The sequence below is a fragment of the Episyrphus balteatus genome (assembly GCF_945859705.1).
Source record: "Episyrphus balteatus chromosome X unlocalized genomic scaffold, idEpiBalt1.1 SUPER_X_unloc_1, whole genome shotgun sequence".
Lineage (NCBI taxonomy): Eukaryota > Metazoa > Arthropoda > Insecta > Diptera > Syrphidae > Episyrphus > Episyrphus balteatus.
In genome coordinates this window covers 430001-442500 of record NW_026605125.1, presented here as the reverse complement: position 1 = coordinate 442500, position 12500 = coordinate 430001, and the positions used below count along the sequence as shown (strand labels likewise).

The 12500-nt window shown below is 38.3% G+C and overlaps 2 non-coding genes and 1 pseudogene across 2 annotated transcripts; all 3 read right to left on the bottom strand.

Moving 5' to 3' along the window:
• Window positions 1–5232: 5232 nt before the first annotated feature.
• LOC129920821 (large subunit ribosomal RNA) lies at window positions 5233–8184 on the bottom strand (annotated as a pseudogene).
• Window positions 8185–8493: 309 nt separating this feature from the next.
• LOC129920847 (5.8S ribosomal RNA) lies at window positions 8494–8672 on the bottom strand. The gene has a single exon (XR_008773383.1). It is a non-coding gene; the product is annotated as a 5.8S ribosomal RNA (ribosomal RNA).
• Window positions 8673–9992: 1320 nt separating this feature from the next.
• On the bottom strand, window positions 9993–11984 carry LOC129920774 (small subunit ribosomal RNA). The gene has a single exon (XR_008773329.1). It is a non-coding gene; the product is annotated as a small subunit ribosomal RNA (ribosomal RNA).
• Between the last annotated feature and the right edge of the window lie 516 nt (window positions 11985–12500).

The following is a 12500-nucleotide window of genomic DNA, read 5'->3' as shown; positions in this document are numbered from 1 at the left end:
ACTCCGTTGGCAAAAGCTGCAAAACTTTCTCTTGTATCCCTATGGAATAACACCTCATTAAAAATAAACTCGTCACCTAATTGTCTAATGCCCATACTAGCAATATCCCTGAGATGAGAATAGAGTTGACAATTCAATAAAATATGCCGCCAATCTTCCCTCTCACCACATATGCAGTTTGGGGATTCAGCCAGTGTTCTCTGATGCAAAAATGCATTAAGAGAACCATGACCTGTCACCAAAAAGCACATGCGGAGAGAGAGCCCTGGAAGTTCCCTGTTCGACGCCTGTCTAACATCTGGAAGAAATTCATAGGTTGCCCTACCCTTCTCACTACCAGACCATCTAATTTGCCACCTAGAAAAGACGCAACTAAGCAGAAGTTCCTTTCTTTCCCTACGAGTTCTAATCCTATTCCAAGAAGAACACTCATCCCAATCTGAAACAGATAATTGCTGTTGCTTCCCCAATTTGTAGGCAATACCCCGCCGGATAGCTTCCAAGTCAAGCGGGGGAGCACCAGCAAGTAGCTGCAAAGCCTCCGTAGATACTGTCCTGCACGCAGGAATTGAACCTAAAAGCATTATTCTCTGCGCCGAGAGAATAATCTTCCTTCCTACCTCCAGTTTGACAACGTCATACCATACTGATGCCCCAAAGGTGGCACACGCTACAAAAAGACCATTATAAATGATGCAGACTGCCCTTCTCGACAAACCCCATTCGCTTCGTAAAATACGACGAACAGTAGGAACCATTATGGCGAGTTTTTCCTTAATTTTCCCCAAGTGGGGAAGGAAATTCATTCTCTCACCAACCGTAACACCGAGGTATCTAACGACCTTTTCATATTTTATGCTAGTCCCAGCCGAGACAGCACCCCTATTAACCCTAACGCACGGAGGCCGATTATTAGACAAACTTCCCTTGAGGAGCATCATAGACGTTTTCTCGATAGAGAGTTCAACACCTACACTTTCTCCCCATGCACGAACCTTTTCCAATACGAAATTTCCTTCACTTTCCAGTGCTCGTCGTGCTTGTCCTTCGACTAATACTAGTAAGTCATCGGCGAAAGCACTGCACTTATAAGGGCCGTGGTGGTCGTCAGGACCAGTGCTAAATCCAGAGCTAAGTTCTGTTATTAGAGAATCCATCATGAGATTCCAAAGGTATGGCCCACTTATTGACCCCTGTGGGCAACCTCTCACAACCCCTATCGACACACTATCATGCGCTCCAACGACTGATGCCATTCTATCAGTAAAATAGCTCTTCCAGAGCGTTAATTCCCTACACCTAACTGCCGCCAGCTTATCTACCACTCTAGACCATTCTAAATTATCAAAAGCGCCCTTAAAATCAATAAATATTCCTAGAACATATTTAGATGTTGAGCCCCTGACACATGTGCTCACGTGGGACCATGCATCTTCAACACTACGTCCTGGCGTGAAGCCAAATTGATAAGGGCATGGTTCTGGTATGACTTCCATTAGTCTATCTATCATAATTCTCTCCAGCACTTTTCCAAGGGCTGGGAGAAGACTTATACCGCGGTATGAGCGCGGATCGCTTTTCAGCTTATCTTGAGATTTCAGGAGAATCATGACCTTCGCATGCTTCCAATCAGCTGGGAAATAACTTTCCCTGATGCAGCTTGAGTAGAGTTCAAACAAGTACTCTGGAACAACTTCCCACACAACCCTAACCATTTCACCCGTGACCCCATCAAAACCAGGAGATTTTCTCGCCCTAAGTCTATCCACTGCTAATTCTACCTCGTTTATTTCTAACCTAGGAGCTTCAGTCTGCTCATTCGCCAACGAGGCAGCTGGAAGCTCAGACCTGGGGAAGAAATTTCTTATTAAAGCTCCTATACTGTCTTTCCAGGTTTGGTGAACAATGCCACCTTCCCTGATAGCTCCTATTTCCTGCTTCTTTTTCCGACAAATTTTATAAAGTTGACCCCAAGGGTCATCCCTATTTCTCTCTAAAAACGAGTCCCAATCATTTTCTTTTGCCCTAGCTAGCATGCTCTTATACTCTGAAAGGATTTGTCTATAAGCACTCCTAAGCTGGTCAACATCTGACTGTCTTGAACTCCTAGCCCTCTGGAATTTCTTCCTTGATCTCCTGACTAACCTACGGAACTCAGTGAGTTCAGAAGTCCACCACCTGATCTTCCTTGGGTTTTCCCTACTGATTTTCTTGAGAATCCTATCGTTAACTTCCCAAATATTACTAGTCAACCACTGAATTTTACTATCAACTGAGCGCCTTGAGAATTCTTGTAAAGAAATTAACGTGACCCTACGTTCGATATTGACTCTATATAGGTCCCAATTGACATCACTGAGATGCCAGCGTCTAACCTCTATAGGTGACAGAACACCTTGATTTTCGTTGTTATTAGTGACATCAACTTGAATTAAATTGTGGTCACTAATACTTTTCCCTGCCTGAATGGACCAGTGAAAATTGAAACAATTGAAAGCTGCTTCATTAACTAATGTTATATCTATATCGCTCTCTCCAACCGAACTGGAGAATGTGTACCATTCACTAGGAACATTGACAGCGCGGATGCTGTTTCTGGTCATCCATTCGCTTATCCTGTTACCCCTCTGAATTTTAACAGATTCGGACGTATGTCCTCTTATCTTGCTAAACCACAGAGGAGAAACAGCATTTGCGTCCAGACCAAAAACAGTAGGCGCACCCCCAACAATTTCCAGTACCTGATCCAAATACTCCAGATACGGTTCTATCTCATCTGAAAATTTGCAGTATATACTGCATAGAACAACCCTACCAAAATTTCCCTCAACATTTAAGCAGACTCCCCACTTACTTTCATTTAGAACGCAGCACTCAGTGTTGAAGTCATTAACAATAATAGCAGCATTGCCACTCTTACTGGTAAATGACTTCATGTGCGCTGGGAGGTTTTTTACACCCCCGAAAGATATATAAGGCTCTTGGAGCAATGCAAAACTGCAACGAGACTCCGTCATAGCCTGCCCTAAATCCCTCATCGAATCCTTAGATCTATTGCAATTTAATTGGAATATTCTAATCATACCTAAATTATTGTTTGTCGCCCTATATGCGCCCTGACAATTCAATTGAATTGGTTGTACCATCATTTAAAAACGACTTCCCCTCCTAGCTACCTGGTCCTTGTACCAAGGACACTTGTCTGTCAACATTTCGTGTCCTGCCAACCAACCGTGCTTTGCACAGTCCCTGCAGTGAATCGCCTTGGTGCACATTCTGGCAAAGTGACCCTCGTTCCCACAATTTCTACAGACTACATCCCTAGCTTTGCACCTAGCAAGCATATGGTCAGTGGCCAAGCATCTCCTGCAATTAGGGATTGCCGGAAGTTCTTTAACTTCAAATGAAGAGTATTTTATGAATACTCTTCTGGCGGCCATGAAGCACTTAAAAATGCTTTCGCTGGTTTCGACAATAACGTCTACAAAACCCGTTCCTATTTTCCATTCCGAAATTACCTTAACATTTTTTTTGAACTCCTCTTCACTAAGATGGGCCAAATTTTTCCTGTGAAGGTCCCTAGCAAATTCTTCCGTGCTAAATTGCCTAAAACTCCTTTGAATTACCACTCTTGGACCTAATTTAGTGCTAAACGACCCAGTTAAGCCTAGCTCCTTTATTTTGGGATGATCCAAAATTCCTGCTCTTTCGTTTTCTGTAGGAACCCTAACTACAAATTCGCCCTTCTTATTCATTCCGATTGAATGGACCCTAATCTTCCCTAATTCAGGACCTACCGACTGAGTAAATTTACTCCTGACGTCCTCTTCTGATTTTCCCTTCAGGATAAGGGAATACGTCACCTGCGGCTTGGAAACCGGAGGTGCTTTTAAACATTTATCCGAACCTACTTTCGGTGCCCTAGCCAAAGATTCTAGCTGGGGCCAAGAAGGACCCGCAGCTCCAACTCCAATTGGAACACCTACCCTCTTGTTGTCAATTCTTTCATCCACGATGCCCTTACTTTTTCTTGGGGCTGGCACCGGTGGACTTTTCTTAGCCGTGGAGGCTCCAAATGTTGCTCTTCCAAAGTCAACTTCCCTAGCCGTAGAGGCTTCTAAACGTCCTTTAAGACGCTCATTTTCTCCGACCAACCGCATCACTAAGCCCTCGTAGCTTGAGCTAATTCTTATAATATCTTCCGCAACCTGCGGAACAAGGGACACAACTTTTCCTATGCATGTTTTTATCTCCCCCAAATGAACAATAATATTACCTAATGAAGTTGAAGTTTTCGACTTACCATCATCATCCGGCTTACCAGCCACCTGGTCGGATGATACCACCTCCACCACATCGCTGGACTTGGCAGTCCCCGTGGCTTCTGGGGTCGCTGTAGCTTCAGTTTCTTCCATTTTTCCTTGGTCCTTTATTTCGTCCTTTCCTTCATCCTTTCCCTTCGTCCTCATTTTCTTTGAGGCGGTTGGGGCATCATCATCCGTTCCTTCTATTCTTTTATTTTTTATCGATTCCTCCTCGGCTTCCATTTCCTGCACATGTTCCTGCACAGGAACTACTGGAACTTTGAAAGTTATATGGGCACAATCTACTGCGGTTGCAGCTAATGCCCTCGCATCTTCCAAAGCCTTTGCTTCTTTGTTTCTCCTTTTAAGGTCCTTCCTGGCCTTATTGTCCTTATTTAGTTTCACTGTCTCACTATCACTTCCGCTAATGTCTTTGATAAACTCCCTTTTTTTGGTGAGTTTCTTCGCCTTAACCTTGTCCGAGGCTTTACCTACCGCGTCACAATCGGACGTTAGTCCCACAATATCGATTTCACTCATTTTAATTATTTTCAGACACACAGCTGTACTTGTGTTCCTAGAACAACTAATTTCTCACTACACTATCACTTAGGAGTTCCTGGAATTGGGAAACAAAATTTCCCAAATCCTCGCTCTAAAAATTTTTCTAGCCACCAGCTGCACTTTATTACCACCAGCTGCACTTGTGTTCCTGGAATAGCAATTTGCTAATTCCTCGCACTTCACTGTTTTTATTGCCTTTTCCGCGAAGGGTCACGCACCAAAAATAAAACAGGTATAATTTTATACCTGTTTTTAAGGGTCGCGCACAATTTCACCGAACCGTAATAAAAACCGACTTTAACCTTTTTCGGAAAAACCGACTACCACCAGCAAAACACCAATCACAAAAGCAAATTCAATTTTCACGGAGCAAAGACAACCGTCCGCCACGAGATACAAAACTGAACTAGTGTAAATAGGGACAGTAGGAATCTCGTTAATCCATTCATGCGCGTCACTAATTAGATGACGAGGCATTTGGCTACCTTAAGAGAGTCATAGTTACTCCCGCCGTTTACCCGCGCTTACTTGAATTTCTTCACTTTGACATTCAGAGCACTGGGCAGAAATCACATTGTGTCAACACCCGTTAGGGCCATCACAATGCTTTGTTTTAATTAGACAGTCGGATTCCCCAAGTCCGTGCCAGTTCTGAATTGATTGTTAATTGATAGTCGTTATAAATCAAAAGAACATACCTTGCGATATATCTTAAGATTTTTAGCAAGAAAATTCCACAATTGGTTACGTAAACTACTATCCGGGGAACAAAATTCAAGAATTTTTATTTACCCAGAACGAGTACATAAACCATGTTATTGCTTCCAATTCAAGCCCGACTATCTCAATCTTCAGAGCCAATCCTTATCCCGAAGTTACGGATCTAATTTGCCGACTTCCCTTACCTACATTATTCTATCGACTAGAGACTCTTCACCTTGGAGACCAGCTGCGGATATCGGTACGGCCTGTTGAGAAGTTTGCGTAATCCCACCATAAATTTTCAAGGTCCGAGGAGAAAATATCGACACAACAGTAAATGTCATGCTCTTCTAGTCCATCTACCATATCTCTCTTCGAAAGACTTCCATGGTAGTACGACTATAAAACAGAAAAGAAAACTCTTTCGATATCTCTCGACGGCTTCTTTATGGTCGTTCCTGTTGCCAGGATGAGCAAAAAGCCCATTTTTAATAACAAACGGATACTCAACAGGTTACGGAATTGGAACCGTATTCCCTTTCGTTCAAAATTTATCAAGTGTTTTAAATATTTATTTTTGTATTTTTTATTTCATATAATAATAATATATATTTTTGTATTTTTAATTTTTTATTTTAATATTTTTTTTTATATACTTTTGTATATTTTTTTTATTTATATTTGCTCATATATTTTTTTTTATATTTTTTTTTTTTTTTATTTTTAATAACATAATATATATATTTTTGTAATTTATTAAAATGTTTTTTTAATTTTTATTTTTTATTTTTTATAACTTGAAAATTTTCAGCTTTCGCCTTGAACTTAGGACCGACTAACTCGTGATCAACCACTGTTCACACGAAACCCTTCTCCACTTCAGTCCTCCAAGGTCTCATTCGATTATTTGCTACTACCACCAAGATCTGTACCAATAGCGGCTCCATGCAGGCTTACGCCAAACACTTCTAAGCACACCATTGTACCCTCCTACTCACTAAAGTTTCAAAATTTAAATTCAATCAGATCGAAAATAAACCATCTACTTTAGCGATAATGTATAGGTATACAACTTAAGCGCCATCCATTTTAAGGGCTAGTTGCTTCGGCAGGTGAGTTGTTACACACTCCTTAGCGGATTCCGACTTCCATGGCCACCGTCCTGCTGTTTTAAGCAACCAACGCCTTTCATGGTATCTGCATGAGTTGTTAATTTTGGCACCTTAACATTATGTTTGGTTCATCCCACAGCGCCAGTTCTGCTTACCAAAAGTGGCCCACTGGGCACAATATATCACAACCAAAACCTTCATATCAAGAAAGGCTAGGTTCTTACCCATTTAAAGTTTGAGAATAGGTTAAGATCGTTTCGACCCTAAGGCCTCTAATCATTCGCTTTACCAGATAAGATTATTTTATATAATTTTTAATTGCACCAGCTATCCTGAGGGAAACTTCGGAGGGAACCAGCTACTAGATGGTTCGATTAGTCTTTCGCCCCTATACTCAATTCTGACAATCGATTTGCACGTCAGAACTGTTTCGGTCTTCCATCAGGGTTTCCCCTGACTTCAACCTGATCAAGTATAGTTCACCATCTTTCGGGTCACAGCATATATGCTCAAGGTACGCTCTAGTTAGAGGCATAAATAATATAAATATCATTATGCATAACTGTATAGAACGCCCCGGGATTGAATAAATAATTCATAACAAATTATAAACTAATCCCATTAAATTAAGTTAAGTTAATTATGCCATTGGGTTTTATTAAAAATACCCAATGACTTGCACATATGTTAGACTCCTTGGTCCGTGTTTCAAGACGGGTCCCGAAGGTATCCTGAATCTATCGCATTGTTAATCATAAAAGTGCATACAATATAAATAAACAAATCAATAGATCTATTTACCATTGTAAAATTCCGAAAAATTTAAGCACAATATATAATTATATCTGTCAATGATTTATCAAATCCAAAACATTTATTTTATGTTGAAAATCCGAAGATAAACAATTTGAATAAACTTAAGTAATGGATCTTATGATAAATATTTATTACATTAACAGATTACAATGTCCTTATATGGAAAAATTGCACACTATTGTTAAAATATTTTTTATATATTTTTATATTAGTATTGAATTTTCCATAATGGATATTCAGGTTCATCGGGCTTAACCTCTAAGCAGTTTCACGTACTATTTAACTCTCTATTCAGAGTTCTTTTCAACTTTCCCTCACGGTACTTGTTTACTATCGGTCTCATGGTTATATTTAGTTTTAGATGGAGTTTACCACCCACTTAGTGCTGCACTATCAAGCAACACGACTCTTTGGAAACACCTTCTAGTAATCATTAACGTTATACGGGCCTGGCACCCTCTATGGGTAAATGGCCTCATTTAAGAAGGACTTAAATCGTTAATTTCTCATACTAGATTATAGATGTTCCATACACTGCATCCCATATTTGCCATAAAGACAAAATGGCTTAGTGCTGAACTGATTTCTTTTCGCTCGCCGCTACTAAGAAAATCCTTGTTAGTTTCTTTTCCTTCCCTCATTAATATGCTTAAATTCGGGGAGTTATCTCATATGAGTTGAGGTTGCTTAACACTTTTTATTTGCTTAATAATTTTATATACTCAATTCAAAATATTTTTTATATATCGATCATTTCAGCCATTTTATCAATTCAAGTAGAATGCCTCAATTGCCAAATTATATTATGACAACGATCTGCAATGTTAGAAATTTTTATATACTAACATCCTCTAAAAAATAGATAAAACGAACTTACTGTCGCTCGATATTATTTTGAGGTATATATTATATTTTAATATTATGAATTTTTACAAATCCAATAATATAACATGCGCATTTGATAAATCAAAAGCAGCTTATTTAGCATAGTATCACAACCCTCAACCATATGTAGTCCAAGCAGCACTTCAAAATTAATTAAAGTACATAACAGCATGGACTGCTATATGCGTTCAAAATGTCGATGTTCATGTGTCCTGCAGTTCACACGATGACGCACAGTTTGCTGCGTTCTTCATCGACCCATGAGCCAAGTGATCCACCGCTTAGAGTATTATTATTTTTTTATTTTATATTTAGTCAATTTTTTTTTTTAAGAAATAAAAATTTATTTCTTTTTATATTTTATGTATTTTTTTTATGTTGCGAATGTCCAATTCCAAAGAATCGTTAACTTATAAATTTCTTTTAAAGAAATCTAAGTACAACATTTTTATACATTTTTATTTTTATATATATATATCGTTACAACTTATGCTATGCGTTTTAGCCGGATAGTACCGGGATATTGTCCAAGTACGACACCTTTAGGGGTTAATTCGTCGCAACGTATACACGCCACGCCGAAGGGCGGGTTTTTACACCCAGGAGGATATTACCCCGAAGGGTACGACACCTTTGTTTTTTCGACTTTTGCTATAGCAAGTTTGTTTATGCATATATATATTTTCATAAGCGTCACTATTTCGATGACGATGACAATTGGCTACCATTTAAATATTTTGTTCATATTTTTTTTTGAAAAAAAAAGACCGAATGCATTACTTATAGTAACACACCCAGTCTAATTTGTTTTTTGTATTTTGGTTATAACGTCACTATTTAGATGACAACACCATTTGGCTACGATTTAAATATTTTGTTCATATTTTTTTTTGAAAAAAAAAGACTGAATGCATTACATATAGTAACACACCCAGTCTAATTTGTTTTTGTATATTGGCTAAAAACGTCACTATTTAGATGACGACACCATTTGGCTACCATTTAAATATTTTGTTCATATTTTTTTTTGAAAAAAAAAGACTGAATGCATTACTTATAGTAACACACCCAGTCTATTTTGTATTTGTTTTTTTTATTATATATATATCGTTACAACTTATGCTATGCGTTTTAGCCGGATAGTACCGGGATATTGTCCAAGTACGACACCTTTAGGGGTTAATTCGTCGCAACGTATACACGCCACGCCGAAGGGCGGGTTTTTACACCCAGGAGGATATTACCCCGAAGGGTACGACACCTTTGTTGTTCGACTTTTGCTATAGCAAGTTTGTTTATTCATATATATATTTTCATAAGCGTCACTATTTCGATGACGATGACAATTGGCTACCGTTTAAATACTTTGTTCTTAATTTTTTTTGAAAAAAAAAGACTGAATGCATTACTTATAGTAGTAACACACCCAGTCTAATTTGTATTTGTATTTTTACTTCTTTTGAAGTATTCTTTTTTGTATTTGTTTATATATTTATTGTATATTTTATACATTTTGTACCATAATTGTACATTTTTATTTTTATATTTTATTTTTCTTTTTTATATATATTAAATATATATAAATTTTGTTTTATTGGAAAAATCACGTTAATGATCCTTCCGCAGGTTCACCTACGGAAACCTTGTTACGACTTTTACTTCCTCTAAACCATCAAGTTTGGTCAACTTCTGCGAAACAACCGTAACACGTTAGCGTCACAGTGATCACGTCCGGAGACCTCACTAAATAATTCAATCGGTAGTAGCGACGGGCGGTGTGTACAAAGGGCAGGGACTTAATCAATACGAGTTAATGACTCGCACTTACTAGGAATTCCAAGTTCATGTGAACAGTTTCAGTTCACAATCCCAAGCATGAAAGTGGTTCAGCGGTTTACCCGGACCTCTCGGTCTAGGAAATACACGTTGATACTTTCATTGTAGCGCGCGTGCAGCCCAGGACATCTAAGGGCATTCCAGACCTGTTATTGCTCAATCTCATTATTGCTAGACGCAATTTGTCCATTTAAGAAGCTAGTGTCCTTATAATGGGACAAACAAACAGGTACGACTCCACTAACATAAACACATTCAAACACAATTATATTTTACTATATTCATGAATGAAGGCTATGAAAGCTTCAACATCATAATCCTGAAAGCATCTATTTAATATATTTGAGTCTCGTTCGTTATCGGAATTAACCAGACAAATCACTCCACGAACTAAGAACGGCCATGCACCACCACCCATAGATTCGAGAAAGAGCTATCAATCTGTCTTACACGCTTATGTTCGGACCTGGTAAGTTTTCCCGTGTTGAGTCAAATTAAGCCGCAGGCTCCACTCCTGGTGGTGCCCTTCCGTCAATTCCTTTAAGTTTCAGCTTTGCAACCATACTTCCCCCGGAGCCCAAAAGCTTTGGTTTCCCGGGAAGCGACTGAGAGAGCCATAGAAGTAGCTACACCCAATTGCTAGCTGGCATCGTTTATGGTTAGAACTAGGGCGGTATCTGATCGCCTTCGAACCTCTAACTTTCGTTCTTGATTAATGAAAACATCTTTGGCAAATGCTTTCGCTTAAGTTAGTCTTACGACGGTCCAAGAATTTCACCTCTCGCGTCGTAATACTAATGCCCCCAATCTGCTTCTATTAATCATTACCTCTTGATCTAAAAACCAATGAAAGTAGATCAGAAGTCTTATTTCATTATTCCATGCACAAAATATTCAGGCATTTGGAGCCTGCTTTAAGCACTCTAATTTGTTCAAAGTAATTGTAACGGCCCACAACAGCACTCGATGAAGAGCACTGAAGCAGGTTTTAATAGGAGGAATACATAATGGTACATAAGTATCATAAATGTATAAGAACTCCACCGATAATACGCTTGCATACATAAGGTAATGTACAATCCACAATTGTAGTTGTACTACCCGTATGAAGCACAAATTCAACTACGAACGTTTTAACCGCAACAACTTTAATATACGCTATTGGAGCTGGAATTACCGCGGCTGCTGGCACCAGACTTGCCCTCCAATTGGTCCTTGTTAAAGGATTTAAAGTGTACTCATTCCAATTACAGGGCCTCGGATATGAGTCCTGTATTGTTATTTTTCGTCACTACCTCCCCGAACTGGGAGTGGGTAATTTACGCGCCTGCTGCCTTCCTTAGATGTGGTAGCCGTTTCTCAGGCTCCCTCTCCGGAATCGAACCCTGATTCCCCGTTACCCGTAGCAACCATGGTAGTCCTAGATACTACCATCAATAGTTGATAGGGCAGACATTTGAAAGATCTGTCGTCGGTACTAGACCATACGATCGGCAAATTATCTAGAGTTCAACCATTATAACGATTTCCGAAGAAATCGCTTGGTTTTAGCCTAATAAAAGCACACGTTCCAAAAGGTCCGTGTTTATATTGCATGTATTAGCTCTAGAATTACCACAGTTATCCAAGTAACTGTTAACGATCTAATAAACCATAACTGATATAATGAGCCTTTTGCGGTTTCACTTTTAATTCGTGTGTACTTAGACATGCATGGCTTAATCTTTGAGACAAGCATATAACTACTGGCAGGATCAACCAGAATAATGTTATAATATTTTATTTTTAATATTATTTGAAATTTTGAAAAATAACATCAATCTCCTCTCAATAATCCAATGATAAAGTTTTTATTTTTTTTTATTTATTTATTTATATTTATACATACTTTTTGTTTTATATCCTCCCTAATAGGGATAATTATTATTTTATTTTTTTTACCAACACAATTTTTATTTGTATATATTTTTTGGTAAATTTATTTTTATTTTTATTTATTTGTATGTATTTTGTATGGGTATTTTGTATTTTTACTTTTATCTGGAAAATGAGGGAAAATGCATTTCACAAAGGTTTCATATAACAACTATTTTTATTTTAACAAAGAGAACTCCTACCGTATGGTGAACTCTGATATTGTTAAATTTTAGTGTAGCACCTTTCACAAATACATATCAATGATTATTTTCAAATTTCTAATATTTTCTTTTACTTCAATATATTGAAGTGTTTTTGGAATATTTTTATAAAATAAACCATTTATTTATGATATAGAATTAAT